The sequence below is a fragment of the Hirundo rustica genome, chromosome 10 (genome assembly GCF_015227805.2).
Source record: "Hirundo rustica isolate bHirRus1 chromosome 10, bHirRus1.pri.v3, whole genome shotgun sequence".
NCBI classification, from domain to species: Eukaryota; Metazoa; Chordata; class Aves; order Passeriformes; family Hirundinidae; genus Hirundo; species Hirundo rustica.
In genome coordinates this window covers 20,937,955-20,961,946 of record NC_053459.1, presented here as the reverse complement: position 1 = coordinate 20,961,946, position 23,992 = coordinate 20,937,955, and the positions used below count along the sequence as shown (strand labels likewise).

The 23,992-nt window shown below is 41.1% G+C and overlaps 1 protein-coding gene across 3 annotated transcripts in view; it reads left to right on the top strand.

Annotated features, from left to right (window-relative positions):
- The first annotated feature begins 6,018 nt into the window (after window positions 1-6,018).
- Window positions 6,019-23,992, top strand: part of NLGN1 (neuroligin 1) — a 422,565-nt gene continuing 404,591 nt past the window's right edge. For 2 of the 3 annotated variants that reach the window (XM_040074143.2, XM_040074141.2), the window contains exon 1: window positions 6,019-6,154. The gene's annotated coding sequence lies outside the window, so the exon portion shown is untranslated. The remainder of the gene's footprint in view (window positions 6,155-23,992) is intronic. The other variant, XM_040074139.2, reaches the window with a different exon arrangement.

Here is a 23,992-nt window from a genome sequence, read left to right as displayed (position 1 = left end):
TGCATACTGAGGAAATTTAATGGCTAAATAGTACCTAGATAATTCTGGCTTTTTAAAAGCAAATAAAAAAATCATCACTCTGTGAAGCTGAACCAACAAAAGAGCATTGGGAAAAATCCAGATACACCCAATACCAATACCTACATTTCATCTTTTATTGTGCATCAGCAAAATGTCACCTCTGCAATTTGGTAACATTCTCTGTCCACCCTGATGAGGAGCAAAGCATGAGAAAAACTGCTTTAGATGCTGATGTCTTCTGAGTGCCAAAGTACGTCTGGTGTTTTAAATTTTATAATCTTACAGTTCTCAATCATAGACAATCTGAAAATTGAAAACAAAGATGGGTTAATCATGCACATAAACACACTAAGACCCAACTTCCTAACAAAATAAAAAATCCTGACATTTGCTGGAAGGATTATTTTCAGTTGATACTGCCACTCAGACAATGAGGAGCAGCTTCATTGTCTTCTGAAACTGCACTTTTGTGTCCGCTTCTCCCGAAGCATGAAACCATCTTGCCTTGGGTAGGCTCCAGCTGCAGCACTGACAGCCACTTTTCAAAGGAGAAATCCTGTGAAATGTGTCCATTAGGGATGTGTCTCTGGCCTCTGCTTTCCTTACGTGTGGTAGGTTTACAGCACAGTGAATTATTCCCTGGCAGAAGGAGCCCAGCCCCGGGATCCCTGTGATGACTCCCTCCTGGTGCCGAATCGATGTGTGGCTCTACTGCTCACCTGCTCCTTTTCCCTTTCTTCCCCAGCACAAAACCCAGCAGCTGGGGTTCTGCAGGGGCACCAGTTTGGATGGAAGAGGTTCTACAAGGCTACAACAAGTAGTACAACCTCTGCAGCAAGCATCACACGTAACGTCCCTTGTGCTTTCTTGAGGCAATTGGAAGGGGAGTGATTTTGACTTTGTATAGAAAATCTATACAAATGTTGCCTCCTCTGCCAAAGGATTCTTTTTTTCTTAGATCTTCAGGTCTTAAATTTCTTTCTACCCAGATTTATGACACACCGTATTTATTGTAAGTTATGGGGGTTTTGCTCAGTTGCAGGTAGCTACAGGGTTTTAACAACGAGTGCATCACTGATGCACTGCTTAAATAAAGTAAAAAAGTCTGTTAAATCCCTTTGACATTCATGGCATCCACAGATACAGCAAACTTGTTTTACATGAGGGTTTAGAGATACCATATGCATTTTAAATTGTACAGTCAGTCCAGGAGAAGACTGGTTTTCCCTGCCTATCACATACATCCAGACATGTATTAAGCATCTCCTGAACCCATAAAGAAATATTTCTTCTTAATAAACATGGGCCTGATTCTCTCAGTTTCACTGGTGCAATTTTACTGTCACTGAACTACTACTGGATCAGGTCTATAAAAATGGTAAAGCCAGCACTTCTGCTGATCACAGAATGTAGCCTAGAGATACAAGGAGACTTTACTTAAAAGTCTCATGGCAGCTGCATTAAATCCTGGTGCAAAACTGAGAGTTAACATTTTAAGAAATGTGTATTATAAATAGTTTATGAAGAACATTTTTTTTTTTTTTCCTGTTTCAGCTACTGGTATTCAAGGCTTCATATTATTTGTGAGTTTCAACATAAAATTCCCAAATATGGTGTTAATATTTCCCTGGGGATTTTATGTATTTATGTATATGAAGCCTGTTTTCTTTAGCTGTATTTGAAAGCTATTTCAGAGTACAATGAGGTCCTGATTTTTATAGCCAATCAAACCTGTGCCTTCCATGTAATCAGCTCTTTGCTTGTATAGCAGAACAAAGCAACGCCCTATGAAAAATTAAGTTGTATTTATTTTTTAATATTGTACTCAGAATATTAGGTGTATGAATCATAAACCCCTGAATCTAATTAAATTATCAGTTCCTACAGCAAGTTCTGCATCTACTACAAATACATCTGTAATTGTGTTAAACATATCCCTGCTAAGGAATTCCCCAAGCTAAAGCTTTTGATGTTGCCTGCTAAATTCTTAGCGGAAATTACAACAATCCAAATACTAACAGGGCAACTGAAACCACTCTGTTGGTTAAACAACAGTATTTTTAAGCGATAAATGCGATAAATTCTGACTCTCAAAGTCATGCTCCTATCTGACTGCCAGGTATTTGCAAGCATGGCGTGGTTCTCTGCTCTCACTGGGCTCGTGTCTGGCACAGAACTGTGCAGCAACAGGGAACAAACTAATCAAAACCCCGTGCAGGTTTTTATGTGTGCTTGTCAGCCTGCATTTTTTTTCGCCTAGGCCAGCGGGATTCGGTGTTAAGGAGGTGTGTTTTGTAGCTGGAGAGCTCGTTCTCCAAGCCCATTAATCATGGCTGGATGTGGAGTCCCTCACACAACTCCTTGCAGCGATGCTCTCCAGGCTGTGCCTGACCTGCTGCTCCGAGCACTTGGACTTTCCTTCTGGAGTCCACCCTGTGCCATGGAGAACTCTGCATTCAAACACAGCGACCCATCTGGGCCTATCCCAGCACTGATTTTTTAAGCTCTAAATGGAGAGGGAAAATATCTTCTAAAGCTACTGCTCTCTTTTTTTCCCCCTGGCTAAACCTCAGAGCTGAGCTCAACAACCTTCCTGCCTTTAGGTTTGCGTTCAGCCTTGCAATTTACTTCCCTTTGCAACGCTGAGCCAATGGCAGGAGAGATCCAGTTGCAGAGGAAAAGAAAAAAATTCTTTGTTAATTTCAAGTTCTTGAAGTCATTCCCTTTGTATTCAGATTAAATTTCTGAATGGAAAGTGCATTCCAGTCATAGATATAACCTGAACATAAAACCTGGTGAGTAAGAGCAGTAAATAATCCTCAAACACGCAAGTGCAGGACATGCCTGCACAATAAATGATGATGATTCAGATCCCATGGACTCACTTAAAAGAGGCTTCATTTATAAAAATTATGTTACAAAATATATCATATAAACCAACTTGTCTTGAAGAAAATAATTACATAAAGGTTTGGAGAGTTCTTCCCTCTTTCCAATCAGCTTAATACAGCAAAAGCTAAGCTGCTCTTAAGGAACTGTCTGCACTGATATAGAATTTTCATGTGTCAAGGAACTTTATATGTACACACACAGATCACAGTGAGCTCACAAACACTGGCATATAAAGCGATAGAGGTGAGGTAAAGTTGATTAAGGCTTTGTTCAATTTCTCATAAGTGATACTGGCCTACTGAATTACTCATGTTTAGCTTGGACCCTGGTTTCTACCAGTGGCAGTTCTGCAAGTAATGGTAACTTAATTGATCATTTGAACACACCTTCAAAGGGTTTTTTGCTGCAAATGTAGTTTGGGTTGTAATTCAGGGGTTGCCTCAAGCAACGTTTTGTCTGCTGGCAAAACTTTGAATATGAATATGATGCTACTGTTATTTTGATTTGCCTGGTTTCTCAGAGGGTGTGAACTAAAGCTGAACTTACTATTACTCATCAGTGGCTAACACAAGCACTTTACAACAAATAGTCTAGCTCCATTTGAGCACATTTCAGGGATTTCCTTTGTGTATTCAGAAAGGACAGGCAAATTATTTCAAAATTAAATGTGTAGAATGGCCCAGTTTATTGCAGCTTAAATAACTGTGGAGTGCATCCTTGAGAAATCCCAGATCCATAGGAAAATACATTGCCTGCAAGGGTGCAATAAAGCTGAAGGGCTGGCCATTTTTCCTAAGCTGGGCTAATTCAAGAGGAGTAAAATGAGTGCAGCTCACTTGCCTTCTCTCTGTAGTAAAACACAGCCCCATGTGCCCCTGGTCACACAAAAAGTCTGTGATGGGGCATGAAAGCAAATCTGCAGCTTAGTCCCTCTGTAGCATCCTAACCACTGAAAGAGAGGAGCCAGCAAAAAAAAAACAGAGTAGGGAAAGCAAGTAGAGAATAAAGGAACTACCTCCCTAGTTATCCTCTCATTTTTTTATGTCTCTTATGTTTTGAAGGCCTAACAAAAATTTTTCCTTGTAGCATAGTTATTTTCTACACAAAAAATAATCTGATACCACACTTATCTGCAATTTTAGAATCCTTCATGTGCCACATTCATATCTGGCAATTGTTAGAACGATGATTTTATCAGCTGCCAATATTTATTCATTCAACAAGCAGCAGAAAGTAATCTTAGCTCAAAGAGTTTTCAAAAATACAAGTTAATGCCTGAAATGCATGAAATAAAGTTCAGTATAATTAATATAGTAAAAGTCTCAGTCACCAAAAGGAAATTGCAGGGTGTGGGTGTCGTGCTGCTACCTGTTGCCTAGCAATGGTGCATACGTGTGGCACAAGATTGATGGATATCACCCACTCAGATCGCTGGATTCAGACCTTCACCGCCGCCCTGTCAGCGGGAAAAGCTGCCGAGAAGCACAGAGAGAAATAACAGATGGCAGGAGAAGCCTCATGGAGTAACTTTTTCTCAGTGTCCAGCACTATAGTGCCCAAAGGATCAGGGATGTTCAATTTTATCAAGTCTGTTTTTTGCTCTGTGTAAATGTGCACTTGTGTATAAATATATGCATACATATACACACACACACACACACACACACACACATATATATATATATATGTGTGTAAAACTTTCTTCCCAGCTAGGTGTATCTGCGTTGAGCAAAGCAGAGGCAATGATATCCTGAAATTAAAATGGCAATTCAGTTTTCTAATTTTTAGTGACTCACACTGCATTACCTTTAAGTAGGATGAACAAAAATTTCTCAGATATTATAGATAATTATAATGTTATTACAGCAATCCCGATAGCAAATGCTGAAGTTAAGATTAAGATGCAACACAGCATTTTAAGCAACTCATACCTTCTCAAAATATACTTTTTGCTAAAATTTTCCATGATCCACTTGGCTTCGAAGTCAGCTTTTTTCTGAGAAATCTTTCTATGGAATTAGTTCTGCCATTTTTGAACAGAGTCAGGAGGCTCCATATGTTCTATTTTAAATTCTGGACTTGCATAATTCCAACAAATGACTAAAGATAGAAGCCTCAGACCTGACAGGTTTTATAATACTCATTAGAGGAGGAAAATTATCTTGGTTTGAAGAAAATTACTTGAGTTTTTAAAAATAATGGCATCCAAACAATTTCCTGCACATGCACAAGTAGAATCTGAAGATGGTTTTCAGGCCAAAATACTGTTATATGAGAAGTCCTGCTCTTAACTATTAAAAATCATTACACTTGAGGAGAGCCTTTTTTGTTTCGCCCCATCCATTATTAAAGATTCATTAAAATAACACAAAACACCAGAAAAAAATCTAATTATATAAAGACCAAACAATCAGTCCAATAGAGCATGAAGTGAGCAGCCATCTGTTGAACAGTCCTGTTTGCTAAGAACTTAACATCCATCTTAGTCGTGGAAAACAGAGGGACTAACAGCACAGAAACCAAGGAGGGCTTGGTAAATAACAATGAGTGAGACAAGTAAAATAAATGGGAATTACGGTTGATCCTAATGCCCAGGAAGCGTGGAGATTGCGTTTCTGGGGAACACAACTGCCAACCATTGATGGATGATGAAGAGAGTGAGAGTACCAGCCCAGACTAGCAAAATTCACTGGATAATGTGGAGAGGATGGGATGGAGTGGGATGGGATGCAGCAGATCTCTGCTACCCTCAGCCTGGGCTGTTAAACCTGCACTAATCCTGGGCTCCACGTATGACTGATGAATATCTGCTCTGCAGCTCATTTTAGGGTGAAAACACCTTTTGTGTTCACAAGGGGTATCTCCATTGCATCCTGGCTTTGCTCACGTTTCGTGGTGTTCAAAGCACTTTGAAAAAATTTGCAGAAGTTATCAAGTGACTTAAAACCTACAAGTATCAGTGAGCTGCCTCCCAGCCAGCTCCTGAAACACCCACACAGCAGTTGCTGCTCACCACAGTCAACTCCCACGCTGAGTTTGGGACTTGGGGTCGCTTACACAGAGCCTAAGACCCAAACAAGGCAGGTGCAAGAAGAGCTATTTAGAGCTCGTTAACTGCAAATTTTAAAAGGAGAGGTCTTCAGAGGGGGCTCCACCTTTCAGGTTGGGCACCTGAGCCAGCTGGGGTGGTGGACTGGCAGCTCCCCTTGTGAGGATCAGAAGCCCAGCAGTGCTGTTGCAGGTAGGTAGTTACACTGCATTTTTTTGAGTGAAAATTACTAGTTGTCTCTCTATTTTCTTTTAAAAACACAGCAAGAGGAAGAATTTGTAGTTTTGTTGCCTTTTATGTAATCTTCTACAGGTAGAGTTGCTGAAAAGTGGAAGATTTTGTTTGTTTGCACGTGTTTTGAGTGGTTCTGAATTGTACATTTGAGCATGGCTTTGACTGCAAAGGAAAATGAGGAGGGTCTGTCCTCTTTGATGAGACACCCAAGCTTTGTGGCAGGGAATGCAAACTCATGGGCTTGTGCAGAGAGCACACAGGAGAGCTGGAAAGCTAAAAAGGAAGGGGAGTTGTTGTATTCCCTACCCTATTTTTAGCTGATACTGTTATATTGCAAAATGCTTTCTACAGACGTGAGAGCGGTTTTAGAAACAGTAAAACACAGAATTACAAAAGTATGAGGAATGGGGATTAGGGCTCTAATGAGAGGATTTTGCTGACTTTTCTGTGATGTTTCTTGACCTCGACATGGCATTTGTCTTTTTTTTAATCATTAATACGCATCTTCTTGGCAGCTGATGATAAAATATTATGGCTGGCTTTTTTTTTTTTTTTTTTTTTTTTCCCTCATGTAACAAAGGAGAAAGTATTTCATTTTGCTTCTAGCTAAGGGAGCAAGCCTGGTCTTCTCTCCCACAGCAGTGTGGGTATCCTGAGAAAGCTGGGAGGCTCTGCAAGAGCAGGTGCCATTACTCTTAATCTCTCTGTGGATCTGCCAGTATTACCAGGCAGAATTCTAGCTTGGAGTTTATATTCCCCCTCAAATGCCGTGATAACATTTACTCTGAGAAGAAGTGAGGTAAGGGAACGGAGCAGTTCAGTCTCACTGAAGCCTCTTCTAAGGTACCCACACTCCCAGCTGGAGGAGCATGGTGTTTTCAGCTCCCTTCTGATGACAAGGAAGCTTTTTCTCCACCCCGAGGGTGGAAAGGTGCCAAGAGCAGCCCCATTATTTGGCAGGCAGGAGGTAACCTTACAGTAAACAGCTGTCAACTTCATAGTCTAGCTGAATTTTAATAGCCCAGAGACTAAAGAGAGTTACAGTTTTGTCTGACCCCGCGGGGTCTGGGCTGAATTACTCCGGGCTACACTGAAGATATCACATTAGGGTCAGGTGACTTGTCTATATAAATTCCTCAAACGTGCCATTAAAATGTCAGTTCTTAACTTAGCTGGAGCTATAAAGCACTTCAGCACAGTTTAAATCTCTGATCTTATATAAAACAATCAAAACAGAATAAAAAGGATATTGTGTGGCTGGAGGCACTGTCACTTTTAGCCATGTGCAGGTGGGTGGCATTGCTCCTGATCGTTTTTGGTTGCTCTCGTTCTGCAGGGAACATGGTGAGGCTTAGTCCAGGTAAAACAATGTATTGTTTACTAGAAAACTTAAAGCATTTGGCTTTCTAACTTAATTCCAGGGTGTCAATCCCTTTCCTCACTTTTGGATGTTCATTAAAATATAAGAAGGATTCCCAGGCACACAAAATATGGACACCTGCTTTAAATACATCTTTCTGTTTTAAGAGGAATACTCATGGTGAATATTAGCGCTCTCAGAATATTGATAGATTTGAAAGCAGAAAGGAACTCCTAAATCAGGCCAGTGGCAAGTGCTAGTGTGAATCACAGCCTGGAAAAAGGGAAAAAAAAAAAAAATCCCCAAACACACCATTTGGAGCAGATTGTGCTGAAGCAATGATTTATGACCATTTCTTAAGCATAAAGAAAGAACACTTAAATCTGTACTGTAATTCTGCAGTTAGGCAAGAACCTTCAGTTGCTGCTGTGGAGCAGCACATGAACTCACCTATCTGTCAGTGACAGCAGACAATTAAAGCAGTAATTTAATTGGGGATTGTGGAGCAAAGAGTGCTGGGAAGAATATTGATACCTTAATAAAGGCTCAAGCTGTGGTAATGGGTCCTGGTGGTAATGTGCAGTCTGATGAACTAGGGTTTTGATTTGAGGAAAGTTATGCAGAGATGCAGAACGAGTGAAAAATTACAAGTCACAGGTGAGTGGCTACGTGTGGTGTCAGAATCAGGCTTGTCTGCCTGCACCTGGCCTCGTGAATACACACCTGCATGATATTGCTGCTTTTCTCACAGTTTGGAGGGAGGCTGTGCGTTTTCTAACAGCGCATCTGCACACCAAAGCGCTGTCTGTCATAGAAGGTGAGGGCAGATATGCTCTCCTCTACTTATGTTTTAAGCTCTAATCTTTATATTATTCTGATACTCCTGCTCCGTAGGAGTCAGGAATCCTGCAGCACTTCTCAAAAAAATTGTCCTGCAGTGCTGATGAGTACTTCTTCAAAATGGATGCTGTTTGGGAGATAAACTTGTGCCCTGCAGAGAAGATAAAATGTAGATTTATTGAAGCAAACAACAACAAAAAGCTGTATATTGGATTTTGAATACTTTTTATATTTTAGGGTCTATAAAATCAGGCTTCTTGCTCTTTATATAGCAAGTCAAGTAGGAAAAACAATTGAAAGTTTTTCTGATCACCCATCTTTTATGTCCCTTATAATGAAGCATATACCAAATTTGAGTGATACAAAGAGAAATATCATATATCTTTAATAAAAGCAAGGCAGAGATATAAAATTCTTCCTAGGGCCTTATCAATGACAGTTTTCTTTTGATATCAATGCAAGTTCATTTTCTCAATGCCTCACCAAAGTCATGGAGGCACCTGCAGTACTCCAAGTTTATTTCTGGAGACTTGGACCTCTTCACTTAGGACTGTATTTATTGCCTCTGAGAAAAAGCAGGTAAAATAGGCTTTATGCAGGAGAAAGTGGCAAAACAGGAGGACTGGGAAGAGGTACTCATGGAAAATGCAGAACAGCCCCTCCACAGCCAGTCCTCAGTTCCCTGGCTGAAAGCAGCAGCTATTACAGCTGCATTCCCATATATTAAAGCACACCACTCCTGCTTTCAAGAAATTACTTACACTTCATGTGTCCTTGTTCCTTTCCCAGCTGGATCCAAATTCCTCCCTGTGCTGCCCTGTGTGGAGCTATGATGAACCTCGGTGTTGTGTGGGGTTTGTTCTGTTAAACTGGGTGCGATAAATCACAGTCAAAGCATGACACCAAGCACTCCAGCATTAGTTGGAAGTTCAAATATTGAGAGCTTAGCTTACTTATTGCCATGGCAATCACCATTAAAATTATTTTTAGCTTGTATTAAAGGTACAAAAAAAAAAAAAAGAAAAATCAAAAAGCATTTGAAATGTGAAATACAAAGACTTCAGTTTTTAAAAAAATAACATTCTGTATCCCTTCAGTGTGGGACCTTTTATAAGGGGGCCCTAGGTCTGACAATTTTGGATGATTACATTTTATATTAAGTGTCTTCTTGGGGGGAAAAAAAACCCGTGCAGCTAGGCTGGAGCTGCTGCTGGTCATGGTCTGATCTTGTTTTTATGAAACAACTGATCATAGCCTGAGCATGATGCAATAGCTCTGCCTTGGTGGTGGCCCCTTGCTCCCTCCTCGTATCTCTCAAATACAGAATTTACCAATAGGTATTTTAATGCACCAGAGTGCTGTGGTTTAAATTAATAGTTCTCTTTAGAGAGGTCTTACAATATTTGTCAATGTTTTTGCTGTTAGGCATTTCACTTTCTCATTCCAAGTCCACAAAAGAAAGATGGCATCCTCAAAAGTATTATGTAATAATTTATTTCAAAATACAAAAGTAATTTAAAAAAAACTTGCATTCCTTGTTACAGTGTCTGTGAAATGTACTGTCTAAAAGGCATGATAAAAGAGAACTCTCTTGCTTGGGATGTCATAGCGGGTAGTGAATAGATACAGGTAATTACTATTTCAAATGTCTAATGACCTTTTCACTAAAGCACAATGAACTTCTATCATGCTCTATTGCTCTTGGTAGAATATGTGATCTTCATGCATACAGATGCACAAAAAACCACCTTGATTTCCTCATAGAGCAGTATATTTCAAGAGCTCGCATTGTAGTTGCTATTTTTCCCCAGATGTTGGAGTGGGATGTTTGAGAAATAAATGCCTTAAGTCTGTATTTCTCAGACTGTGGCCAGAATTGGCAATGCCTGGTGTTTCTACATCATCTGTGGTGAGACAGTACATCATCTCTACAGTGAGAGTTGATGGATGCCAGCATAAACTGCAAAGCTGACATAGGTGGTAGAGGCAGATCAACGGGGACATTTGCACCGATGCAATTCTCCTCTTATGAGGAGACACAAAACAGTGACAGGTGCAGAATCTGCCAAATTGAATTGTTTGTAGTGTGACAGCCAGGAATATACCTCAGTTTGCTCAACAACAAAAAGTGTTTAAATTAAAAAGAAAGTAGCATTCAAAAGAAGATCAAAAATACCTAATTACCATTCAAACAATAAGCCACAATGCTGAAGTGTTTCATTATAAAATGAACAATAAAACTTCTGTGTTTTGTGTTTAGGGACAACCTGGAAAATCAAGAGTTCTGAGACAGAAAAATCAAACATATTGAAGGCTTTTGTGCTCCAATTCTAGAGGAAATGACAGTGCCTATTGTTGCTGTCTGTGTTGTGAAGATGTGAGTCTGATGATTAGGAGGCAGCAGTCCCTGCCAAAAAATATCAGAGCACTTTTTTATACAGAAGTATCATAACTGCTCAGATGATTCTGATCACACAATTTCTCATTGCATTCAGGTCTGGACTAAGTGGAAAATAGAGAGGTGGAGTCAAAATCTCCTGTCAGAGAAGAGCACTTTTACTTGCTGCTTACATTAATCACAGTATATGGAGGCTCAACAGCTTGACCATGACTCAAGAGTGTGGGAGAATTGGGTAGAATCACATAAGATTAGTAAGTGGTTCCTTCATTCTGGCTGGTGCTATATCCATGCTGGAATACACTGCAACCTTATAATGCTTTTCATTAAAAAAAAAAGTTCTCTGACTGTCATAGTTCACTCTTGGAAAAGAGTGGGGGGAAGAAACTCAAAGGATTTCTCACCTACTCACAGAGAAATTTTGCTCATTAGCCTTTGATAATTGCACTGTGCAGTGAGAACAAAAAAGCCTCGATGTAGGCCATTTTTTTTGGCAATTGTAGAAGTACATAATTTCCTGTTTCAAATGCATCAAGCCAAATTTGAACCACTTTCAGTATTTATATTGAGACTGGGAAGGCAAAAGGTGTCTTGGCTGAATGGCTCCACTTTAACCTTCTGTGTTGGACAACCATCTATAAAGGTGGTGATTTCTGGACAAAAGGATGAATTGAGTTTATAATCTGGACAGTGAGGTAAAGAGTAATTTACAGTCATAGCTAGTGTGAAAACTCTGTTGTTTCTTTAATTATGGTACTGACTGACATTGCACTGCTATAAATTGTCCTGCAAGAATGTATGTACATAAGCTTGAAAGTTTGGTCTGTTGTGATTGAGACAAAAATAAGTCCTGACTTTCAGAACTCCACTGGTCTGTAAAATAACTAAAACATTTTCCAGTTTTCTCATTCTCCACGAATGAGAAAGATTGTGTGATTTGACACACATTTTAAAAAAGAATATTGAAGTTATACTTCCATTTAATTGAGTCATTAATCCTAGAAAATTGGCTCCTACATGTAACCTGAAACCATACCACATTCTTCTACTTATTTTCTGATATCACCAACTGAACATATATCACAGAAAATAAATCTACTTTCTTGCTCCAAATATGAGCAATTTCAAGAGAAGACACCAAGCTGAAGAGAAACCTGAAGGAAAAAAAGGAAAAAACAGTAACTGCAACAGATAAATAAAATGCCTGCCTCTAACCAATAAACTGGGAACCTGAGTACAGTGTTTGACAATAATATAGGAACTATAATTTGGCTCACAAACCTCTCAAGAAGCAGTAAAAACTGGTATGTGTTTTCTCTAGGAGGCGCTGGGTATGTTGTTGACCTCATCATTCTAAGATGTTTCTTCTGCGGATATTCAGAGCACACAGCACTTCATCTGAAATCCCTTGTTCTGATTGCTGGAGTGTTACACAGCTATTTTCTTTGTACAATTGAAGCTATGCAGAAACCAAAGCGCAGATCCCAAGCATGAAGTAGTAAAGGGTCCTGGGGAAACAGTCAGACAATAAAATGTGCACTGCAAACGCTGAGTGAGGCAGTGAAAATCAGCCCCTTGTCCTTCTGCTAATACTCCCCAGGCCATCTGTAAGTGGCCTTTATGAACCACCTGTCATTTAGGCAATGGTTAATTCACTAATTAGTAGGATGGTCACCAGACCGTGCTGTTGGACAGGCTTTTTCTGTAAATGCCTGTGTGCAAAGAATGCCGAGCTCTCGGGTTTCCAATGGCAAGTACAAGTACAGAAAGTACAGTGCTAGAAGATTTTCTCATAAAACCAGGTACAGAGGGCACAGACACTGACAAGCCAATCATCCCAGTAACTGAATTTCAGGGCTGAGAGTTGGAGGTTTCGGTGTTCTGAGCAGAGTTTTAGCTGGCAGCCTTTAGGGATGTTGCCAGTGAGCAGCGTGGGGCAGCTGCACCCCGGGGTTGGTCAGGCTGGCAGCAGGGTCAGCTGAGGAAGGAGTTTGTGATGATACTAGAAACAAAATTGGTTCTTTCATTGCATTCTAATGACCTACATAATTTTGCTTGGCACATGGCTTACCTTAGATCCACGCAGTTGCTCCTGATCTTGGCCAAATCTCAGCTCCTTCCTTTGTCTCCTATGACTTTGATTCTCCTTTATAATTTCTGACTGGCAAAGGATGGATTTCTTTCCTGCTCATTTAATACTAGATACGGAAAGGTATCCAGGCACCTAAATTTGAAGAGGGATTGAGTTTGTTGACAATTCTGGCACCTAGTTTTTCTGTTATAAACCAGAAAAATTTCCTTACTTTTGGTGAAATTATGTCTGCCTTTCAGGGGAAGACACCTGCATTGATTTGATTGTTAGTTAAGGTAATTTAAAGCACGTTAAAATATATGCGCATTTACGGATTTTGTGTGCTGTGGATTGCCCTAGGGTTTGAGGACTAACTCTTTAACTGTGATGGACTTCTGGGAAATTTCCTGTACCTTTCAAAGAAGCCATGTCAATTTATATTAGCGAGAGATTTAGTCTTTAATTATTTTCATAATGGAATATCAGCTCTGAATACAAAGGTCCATAAATACCATCAGTAGGTGGGGGTGGGATGTCCAAAGGTGTATGAATTGTCCTTTTCTCTCTATGTCTCTTTATGCAGAAGTATTTTAGAAATATTTCTCTAAACGTGCATGGAAAATTTGAGTAGCAGATAGAATCTATAGTGGAAAGACAGTCGTGTATTTTCATGCAGAATTGATGACTAGTTATGGGAGGCAGAATTACCAACTCTAGAGAACACAGATGTTAACTGGCATAATGCCCTCTTGTTGCAAATAAATACATTAGATGCTATAAAAGATTTTAAAACGGGAGAGCTCATCTTGGCAGGAGATATATTTGCTGGATTTGTGCTATTCATTTTGTTTTGTAGAATTGCTGTGGATTTGGAATAGACTATTCGAGGAGCTTCTAAATGTGCCAGTGGAACGAGACTTTAATTTTATTTCTGATGTTTTGTAAGGGGAAAAAAACATGATTAATTTGTGCATAGATATTTCACCTCCCCTAGAACCCGTAAGTGTCTGAGCTACATGCCTGGTAAACCAAGCAGTGACGTTATGACAGAGTGAGGAAAGGCTGGACAAGTGTTCAAACATGCAGGGTTGTTGGTTGTGTCTGAAGCACCGCAGAAGGGAGTGCTCCCTTCCCATTCAGAATCCGGGCTATTTGCCTTCTTCTTCCGTCATTAATATTCCTTATGAGCACAATATCACTGTAATCCCCACCAAGTTTTTACCACCTGTCACTCAAACTCGTGCTTTGGTTCCCATGTGATTATTTGAATATCTTCCAAGTAAGACCTGGCAGAATATAATGTGGCCCATCTCCTCCTAGAGCTCTTCTTCTGTGACAAAAATACAGGAGACTTTTTTGTAAGTCCATCTTTGTATCCTCTTATGAGATGAGGAACGTGGGCATCTATTTAGGGCAAGAGATTTGAAGGTCAAAGAATCTGTTTACAACCGTGGGGAAGTATTGCCAGGGTAGTTGAAGGCAATGACATACATGCTATTTGCAGTGGATTTTTGTTATATATTATTTTCATGAGCACAGTGAAAGGGACCCACACCTCAACTGCCCACTTCTGTACCAGGGTATGAGAACAAGCCCAGAGAGAGAGAGGACTGGAGGAAGCGGCCCTGGTTTGATTTGTGACAGCATTTCCTGTCTTTGAGTTGTGCCATTCATTGGGATGAGTAGAGCAAAAGGCAGTAGGGTTTTCCCTCTCTCCTAAATGGCTGTCACACTCCATAGCAGCTGCTGCTACATCTTGCAGTAATTTTTTTTCCAGGACAGGTCCCTTTTAACTTCTTGATCTCATTTTTCATTTTTCAAGCGTTTTGAAGCATTTTGCCACCTCCTATTGTCCCTCCTGTTTTCCCTGATGTTGGTAGGTTTTTCTTTTCGTTCCATGCTGTTGTTTTATGAAGGCTTTGTTTCCTAATAGTTATCTGTCTCTGATACCTGCTACTGTGAGCTCCCTTTACTACTGTCTGCATTTCTGTGTCACATCAATCCTGCAATGTGACAGATGCAAATCTGTCTAAAATAACCTGTGCATGATGCATACAACCTGAAAATAAACATTTGTTTCAGTGTCAGGTGCGTCATACCTGCAAATAACCTCATTTATCTAGACACATTTATTTTAATGCTTATTGTATAAATACCAGTATCTCAGCACACTCTACAATACCATCTGCTACTTGCTCTTCTATTATGCATAATTTAATATAGTCCTACATTACTCCAAGTTTTTATGTTGCTGGGTTCATGCATAGCTGCAGCCTTCAAAAAGGATACAAGGGTGGTATGAAGATTACAGAAAATATTACACTGAGGTTTAAGTGGTGCTTTTGGGCTGGAGGATGTTAATTCAGACAAGGTGTCTGACACTTGCAGTTGCGCAATGTGGATCAGCGCAGCATTTTTCCATACTTGTTTTGAATCTTCTCAGTAATTTAAATAACGAAAGGTAAAATGACAGAATTGTATGGTAAGAAATACAGGTATATCCCACTCACTGATTTTCCAGTTCTCCCCAGGCTAGACAACTCAATTCATGCGTTCAGGTGAATTAACTTCCTGGATTGCTGGGGTGTTTCTGTGGGTCATTATCACTGATAGGGCACTGAAATGGCTGCATTTGATTGTGCTGTCAATGCCTGGCTCTTGAAGAATCCGATGTACACAGTAAGGAGATAGAGCAAGTCCTGCAGTAAGCTGTCACTAACAAGCATTAGTTCTCCTGCTACCACAACTTGGTTTAACTTTTGAAGCTTGAGATTACTTGCACCTTTGTTTCACATTCCAGGACATGCTCAGATATTTCCATTAACTCCAGATCTTTCATAACATAGTTATACTGTATTAACACTCTGAATAATAAAAAATTACAACAGCTAAGGCTTGGTGCCTATTTTTAAGGAAAGCATTGAGTCTTCCAAGTCTAATCTCTAATTATGAGTTGTTTTGGTTGCTGCATGCCCTTCCTCTGGCATATCACTGCTCTTCCCAAAGTTCTCAAAGACATGTTAGAAGCTGGGAATGGATGTCAGGTAGTTCCTGAGGTGTAAAAATAGGCTAAATCTAGTGTCAGGACAGGAGGACATAACCCCAGGCTGTGCCAAGAGAGGTTCAGGTTGGACATAAGGAAAGACTCCTTCGTGGAAAGGGTTGTTGAGCATTGGAATGGACTGTCTGAGGAGGTGGAGTCACCATTCCTGGAGGTGCTCAGGAAAGGACAGGGTGTGGTGGTTAGAGCCTCAGTTTTGTGGATAAGGTGGTGGTCAGTCAAAGGCTGGACTTGATTATCTTGGAGGTCTTTTCCAACCTAAATCATTCTATGATTCTAAATTAAATCAGTTCCTGCTGACTTGAATACCTCCAACTTCTTTTCGTACCATTGTACCTCTCCATTGGTTCTGGAGGTGTGGTCCAAGGCCAGAGCCAAAATTCAAGAGCTTGGCTGAGGACAGGACTGCCATGACCTGCAGCAGACCACAGAGCCCTCCCAAGAAATCCCACCCCAGAGCTCACCAGCTGGCTCTTCCTGACTGGGCTTTTCAGCAGTACTTGTGCTCAGCCAACCTCCATCAATTCTGCAGCACTTTGTGCTTGATCACTGGTAATTTTTCATGTTTAAAACGAAGCAGTTCTCATTGCCCCCATTTTGCAATCAAAAAAGTGATTTTTTAGAGGAATTTGAGAACACTTGTTCTTTTTTTTTTCACCAGTAATATAGTTATCTTTATTGTCGAAGCAGTGGCCAAAGTCTGCTCCTGTTTTTGACACAGAAAGGGCTGATTGGATACAAAAAACCCCACTCTCTGTGGAACTGGGGAGTATGACTTCAGAACTCCTATCCTCATTGACCTCAGTAGAGCTTTTCAAGACTCCATTAGGAAGTATGAGTCTGAGAAATGCGTTAGCAAATTCAGTGCCAGCTAAGCAGTGGGTAGGTTTGGCTGATCTTAGAGCCCTGATCTTATTAGAGAGAAGCTGTATATATTGAGCAGATTTTTCAGACCAGGGTGTGAAAACTCTAGATATTAAGGTGCTCAGTTGTGAATTACACTTGGCTCTGCTGCTGCTTTCCTAAAAGATTTTTTTTCCCCTTTTTTTGTGATCCAAAGCTCCACGTTACTTTTCATCTTGGTTCTATAGTGGATTTTGTGGATAATGTGGAGAGTGTATAGAAAGAAAAGATGGTACCAATATGCAAAATTGAATTATGGTGCATCTACAGTGGCTGGGATGCAGTGTTTTAGCACAGCTGTTGAGCCAGGATATTTCTTGAGGAGCATGAGGAACAGAACAAACATCAGCTTAACTGGAACAATATTCATATAAATGTAGGTAGTGCAAAGTAGTGTAATGGTTGCTACCATCGATGCTGAACTCCTCTTTCCCCTCCATATTTAAGTGTGATTTTTGGATATAATGCATAGTTTTTCAACTGAAGTAAGAAAATACCATGCTTTTGTATACTTAAATACAAGTTAGTCTTCTAAGGCTGAAAATTACTCTGTGCAGTGTTAATGAAAGCTGTTAAAGTGAAACTGCACAAAGCATTGCAACTATAATGAAGAATCAGAAAGTATACATAAAAGCAAAAAAATGGCAAGCTGATGTTCCTTGTTGTTTTATGCCTTCCATTTTTATTTCTAAATTTTGCACTTGAAATTGAATTGAGTCTACTCCCAAAAGTAAAAACACAAAGTTTTCATGCACAAGGAACATTAGTGGACTGTTCTGGAGTGTCCTTTTGTGGGTCTGTATCTCTCACTGAATTCTTGTATCACCGTTTCATAATCATCACATTTCTCAAAGTACAGAAGAAGAGAAAACTAAAGCAAGATTTCCAGTGTATTTGTGTTTTGTTTGAAGTGATGCCACAATATACCCTCTCTCATTTTCGAGGGAGTGTTGTTTAAGTAGACACTTGGACTTAAATTCTGATTTTGTGTTAAATAACTCAGGCAGAAGAGCCAGGCTAAGGCATTTAACACCAGGTATTTCATGGTCTTTTGGGGGGCAGAGGAGGGTTTGACTGGTGTGCATTGCAGAAATCACACAAGTTTTGCATAGTCAAGGGCAGGATCCCTCTGAATTTTTAAAAAATGTTTGGTGTTTACCAATCTCAAAAAAATGGAATTTATTCTGGCTTTGATAATTGACTTAATTGGAGGTTGCAGCCCATTTTCTACTGGAAAGTGAATCTCATTTTACTTAAAATAGAAATTTGTTCTTCTCCTGCTTTTTTTGATGGGGTGCTTGACTACTGTATACCCCTTATGGAAAAATACTTTGCCTAAGTTCTATTTTTATCTCTTGTTTGTTTATTTTTAATTACTACTTCAGTACCCTGGGATTCACCATCGATCTTCATCTGCCTACACAATTATCCCTAGCTTGCTGAAGGGTTTGTTTATTTTTTAAGTTATATGAGTTATATGTGCTCTGTTAAGGTTATTTGTGTGTGTGCCTAAGTACTGGTAACAGGAAGCTTCTGATTTACAGGGAGGAAAGATGAATTGATATTCCTGGTGTTATGAGGGTGTAACTCAAAGAGAAGATGTCTGAATGCTGTTGCTGTCTTGGGGTGATTTTCCTTCTAACAGCCTCTTGGGGAAACTCATATCATGGAGTAAGATGTTCCTGCCCCAAGGTTACCTAGGGAACACTGTAACATAAAATGTGGGAGGTTAATGCCTTTAAGAGTGTTTTAAATGCACCGAAGTTCTTTGCACAGCAACTCCCACTAGCTTGAGAAGTATTTCATACATTTATGAAAATGAATCTGCAACTTCACAGGAAGAGACAGTTCCTGCTTCTCACCATACTGGAGGGTCTACTCTGTGTAGGTTTTGCATTATCACTTAAAAATGAATTCCACCATTTTGTTTTAAGTTAATGAAGTCTTATCTTTGATCAGTAGATCAGTGTAATTCAGCTGATATAAGCTAAGGTTCTGTCCCAAAATTAATTTCTCTCTATCTGCAAAGAAATTACTTTTCCTGTTTAAGCAAATGGGGAAAGCCTTTTCTGTCCCAGTTAAGGCAATATTGGCAGCAAAACTCTGTACTTTTCTTCAGCACTGAATGTAGCTGATATAGTCTTCCTAACTTTTAAATACATAAAAATGTTCAAGGTGAGGCTGAATGGGGCTCTGAGCAACCTGGTCTAGTGGAAAGTGTCCCTGCCCGTGGTGGAGGGATTGGGTGTGGATGATCTTTGACATTCCTTCCAACCCACTCCAATTCTATGATGTACAAATTTGTTTGGTGTTGAGAAGGGTTAAATGTGTGCCTCAAATGGGATATTCTGTGGCTCACAAAGGGACTCCTGCGCCCAGTCGCTCTCCCTGACATCTGGTGACACTGTAACCATGATGATGCTCCATTTAACAGGTTTGTGCTGGGGTACACCTGGACATGAGCGATGACCCAAACCTGGATGAATTCACACAGTTTATAACGCTATTGAGACTCACAGCCTTGGCCCTAAAACCTCAGTGGGATGAGGTCTCCCATTGTCTGGGTGACCTGTCTCTTTGCCAAGGGATCTGGTCCTTCTTATTACCACCATCGGGAGAATGTGTGGTGTACCTACCACAGCCCTTGGGGTGGGGAAATAGGGGTGGGAAAGGCTGGAGGCTGTCAGGAAGGTGTGTGCTCCTGACAGCACTGCAGTAATTAAGAGTAACTTCAGGTTTGTGATTAGTCTGAAATCTGCTCTGAATCTCTCCCATGTACTTGCTTTCCAAAACTGAGACCATTTCTAAAAGGTCTGACAAAGAATGTGGATCATTGAATCATCCTGTAAAATTTGAGAGAACTGTAATTATAAGCAGTAGGGAAAATCTATAGAAAAGAGATAATTTCCCATTAAATTCAACAGGGTGGTTGTCAGCTGATATAAATCAGTGAGTTTATTGATTCTGTGGAGTGTGTTTGCACAATATAAGGGTTCAGCCCCACTGGGTTTGGGAACAAATTCTGTAGAACCCATTTCGTGTCAATTATATTCATTTTTATTCTGTTCAATATGACTAATTACTGCTGCTCCTTCAGCGTGAATGGACCAAAGGGCTCCTGTCAGAGCCTTCTGCTGGAGTGACTCACTCAGGAGGGTGAGGAGCAGTGACAGACCCTGCAGCAGCGCACGGAGGGCTGGGAGGATTCGTTGTCAGGAGTGGCATCACAATTGCAGGAGAACGCAAGTCCCTGCTAAGTGAACCCTGAGCTGGGTTCTCCTTTCTCACAGTATTGTGCACTGCCACAGAGCCCCAGTCTCACCGCAGGCTGTAAGAGGTCTGTGTGCTGCACAATTAATCTAAATCACCTGCGTGTTTTGGAATATGTCACGCCGCATCGTTTGAGCCATCATGCAAACAATGACTGCAGTTCAGGTAGAGTTCGCTCCCAAAGTTTCTACTGGCCCTAAGTGAAGTACCTTTAATTCTGGAAGGGAAACAGTGGTACAGTCCCCTTTACTGTCTCTAGCACATGAAGCCTGAAACAATTGCAGCTTACTCTATATTTCTCCTCATTCTCCGCAATCCTCAGCTTTCCTTATGCTCCCCTGACTCAGGGGAAATATTCATTAGGAAATCACGTAGTTTCTCTAAGTATATCAAGTTTGAATTACTGAAGCTGGTGGCTGGCTCCCTTCCACACAGTTTGTAGGGAATTTTTAAAAGAAAACCCAACAGCTGATCATGCAATTAATACAGATTTTCATTCCTTCATCCTAAGCGAGGAAAAAAAAAAAAATGCTGACAATTTAAGTGCCTCCCTTAATTCCCTTCTTCAGTATATTCTTGTGGGGTATTCTGCCCCATGTGTGTTCTGCTTCAGGCTGTGCTGAAGGGATGCAGGGCGCTTAAAAGCCATTCATTCTCTCAGGGTGTGAGCCTCTCTGCCCGAGGGAGAGTTTGACATTCTTGGAGCAGCAATGCTGGAGAGGGGAGAATGGAGGGGGATGGAGGGCTGAGGTTCGCTCAGGTTGCTCCTTTCACACTGATGAAGGACAGCTCCAGATTAAGGCTGTTGTAATCTCCCCTGAACCACGTGCAGTGAGCTTCCACCCCCCGTGAGCATTTCTGATCGATGATATTGTCTTGAATTTTCTACATTTTTCCCTTTCTTTTTCATCTTTTGCTTGGAAATATGTACGTTTTCTTCAATTCAAAGGGAGTTTAACTTCCCTTTCAGTCAGAGCTATTTCACAGGTGGAAATAAACAAAGATGGGGAACCTGGTGGCACAAGGTGACTCTGAGGTGACTTTGCATCTACAAAGACACCACAAAGCAAATTTCAGGCTGCTGCCACACCTGTGAATGGCCCGTGGTCGATAAAACCACCCCACCGGGGTTGGGGGGGAAAAGGCTCGGAGCTGGGAGATGTGGCCAGGGCAGCCTGTGGTAACAAGGATATTGGGTTCCCATTTGTTGCAAGACAGTGTCTGAATGGTTCTTTTTGTGGCCCTGTGCTGTGTTAATGGCGGTGAACATCTGAATTCAAGTGTTGCTGTTCTAATTCCTTCTCCAGCAGCATTTCCCCGTTCCTTTACCACTGCACTGTCTATATTACCCTCTTGCAGATGTCCTGCCATCCATCAGGTGTCATAGTTAAGAACAAGAAACCAGAGTGCACAGAGGTTTATTTCCCCCGCTGTGGGAGGCAGAGCACCCTTCCCTTTCCCCCGAAACACAAATCCTCGAACTCCAGCAGTTAAACCGCAATCCAGAGCACTAACATTTGGATTTGGAAGCATTTTGCATGCACAGATGGGGCTCCACAAGGTGCAAAGCTGTGAAGAATGTTGTAAATTGTCGAGTCAGGTTAAATTTAAAAAGTGGAAAGGGGAGGAAAAAACAAAACTGAAGGAAGTGAAGGAAGCAGCTCCAGATGTGGGTCGGATGGGATCTGACTGTGTTCCAAAGTTTCTTCAAGGCAAGCAGGGAAAAGTCAAGTCTTCAGGCAATGGTTTTTTTGAGCGCTCCAGAGGGGATGAATTAGGGACCGTGTGTTTTGGAGGCACATCCTGCCCATGAGATTCATCTGCCAGGGGAAGCTGGAGGCCCATCCCACCAAACCTCCTTCACAGCTGTGCGGTGCTGAGGTGATGCCTGGATGCTGGCGTGTGCCCAGACTGAAGCAGGGAAGCAGGAAGGGATGGAGGGAAGGGAGGGATGCTGCCAGGGCCTGCAGACCGTGCTGGGCTTTGTAGGGCCATGACTGGCATGGCAGGAATGCCTCTCCATTGATGGGGTGTGAGCCAGCACCTCTGCCACGAGGGTGGTACCTGAGGACTGGGCAGGCTCCAGGCTGCTCCTGAAATGAAGGGAGCCAAGGGCTCACCTCTTGCTTTTTCCACAGCTCTGTGTCCTGCACGAAGGTGAAAGTAATTGGTAGTCTGTCCCTCACATCTCTCTTTAATACTGCAGTAATTCCATTTTTGCCAAGCTGTGTACTTTTATCTTCCTAAGGGATCTCAAACAAGCTTTTAATTTTCAGCAAACCTTTGCAGATCACCTCTAAGATCAGGGTTGGCGCTAATATTTTTTTTTTTTTTTGTGCCATGCCTGAGGGAGATGGATTGGGAGGGGTTATGGTCTTGGAGGTTTCAGGAGGGTTCCTCATGTCTTGGGTGCTCAAAGGTGGTGCATAGTGCAGAACATGGTGGAAAGTGCAGCTCTGTCCATGCAGCGAGTTCAGAAGCTACTGAAACACTGTTGTAATGAAACAATATTGTAAGGAAAATAAGGAGCAATGGGCCATGCCATGGACCTGGTTTTCCTCTCAAGCTAGGAAAACTTGGTGGACTTGTCTAATTTCATGACAGCAGTGATGAGAATTTGTTTCTTCCCTCCCCTCCTTCTCCTGGTGCTACACTTTCATCTCTCATGCTGGCAGTTTGTGCAAACTGAGGAGCTTGCCTTGGCTGTGGGCTTGGTGTTTGGTGTCCTTTAGTGGAAGCCATAATCCATCCTGCAGTGGGGTTACAGCTCCTGCAGGGACCCCCAGCACCCCTCCCAAGTCACTCTGTCCTGTGATCTGGTGGAGTCTGGGAAGATAAGAGATGTAAATAGGAAATGAATCACGGAGCTCTCTGAGGTTAGGACAAAACAACTCTCTCCCCACCCCAAACATGCATCCCACTAAAAAGAAATCCCTAAGCAAACAGAAAAACCTGGAAGAAATCTCCAAAACTTTTTGGTTGGTGATGCACGGGGGCAAATGCAGTGTTACAAATGTAACTGCTATGATTCAGGTAAGAGAAGTGGCAAGAATTATGTAGAGCAGAAGAGATTTTAGGTTGGAAAAATGTGATTGAGTTAAGGGAAAGAAAAATTAGGCTGCATCTCATGAGAAAATAGACTAATTGTGAAATCCTCTACTACACTTACATCTGGGCCCCTTGGGAAATAATGGAAAAGAGAGTTTCTTGGCAGTGGAAGCCCCTAGACAAAAGAGCAGTGCTTTAGGAATAGCTATGCATAGCTGCAGTATAGTTCATCAGCACCAAGCCCGTTCCTGCACTAACAGGAAAGAAGCAGCTAATTCATCAGTAATAACTTTGGTGTCTCACTGCTTCCACATGCCAAAGGCTGAGGTTGCTGACGGATGTGTTTAGGTGCAGAGGTGATTTTACAAAGTGAGAATTTATCTAATAGGAACAGGTCTAAAACTAATGGCTCATTTTGCAGAGGCTGCCCAGCAGCCACCAGATAGTAACAGCTGTTTGCTTCTACTCTTGTCTTAAGCTAGATTTGAACTATTAAATTAAAGGCAAAATAAAATTTGAGGTATTTCTTTAAATCATTCAGGCCTCCAGGGGAGGATTTGCAAATGCATGTATATTTATCATATTGAAGTTTTCCTGTTGCTTAAAAATATCTATTTTCTTGAGACACCTCATTGAAAAAGTGCCTTAGTGCTTTTCATCATCCACTGTACTTGTTTTCAAAGCAAAAGACAGTATTTGCGTTGAAAATAGTTGTTCATAGCACTGTTTGGCAAACTTTAAAATGCACCTAAGGTTTAAAATTAAAAATACCAATCAAGAGCATGCAATGCATTTTCACAATTCGAAATGATGTTTCAAACACCCCTGCCCATCCTAAATTTGTC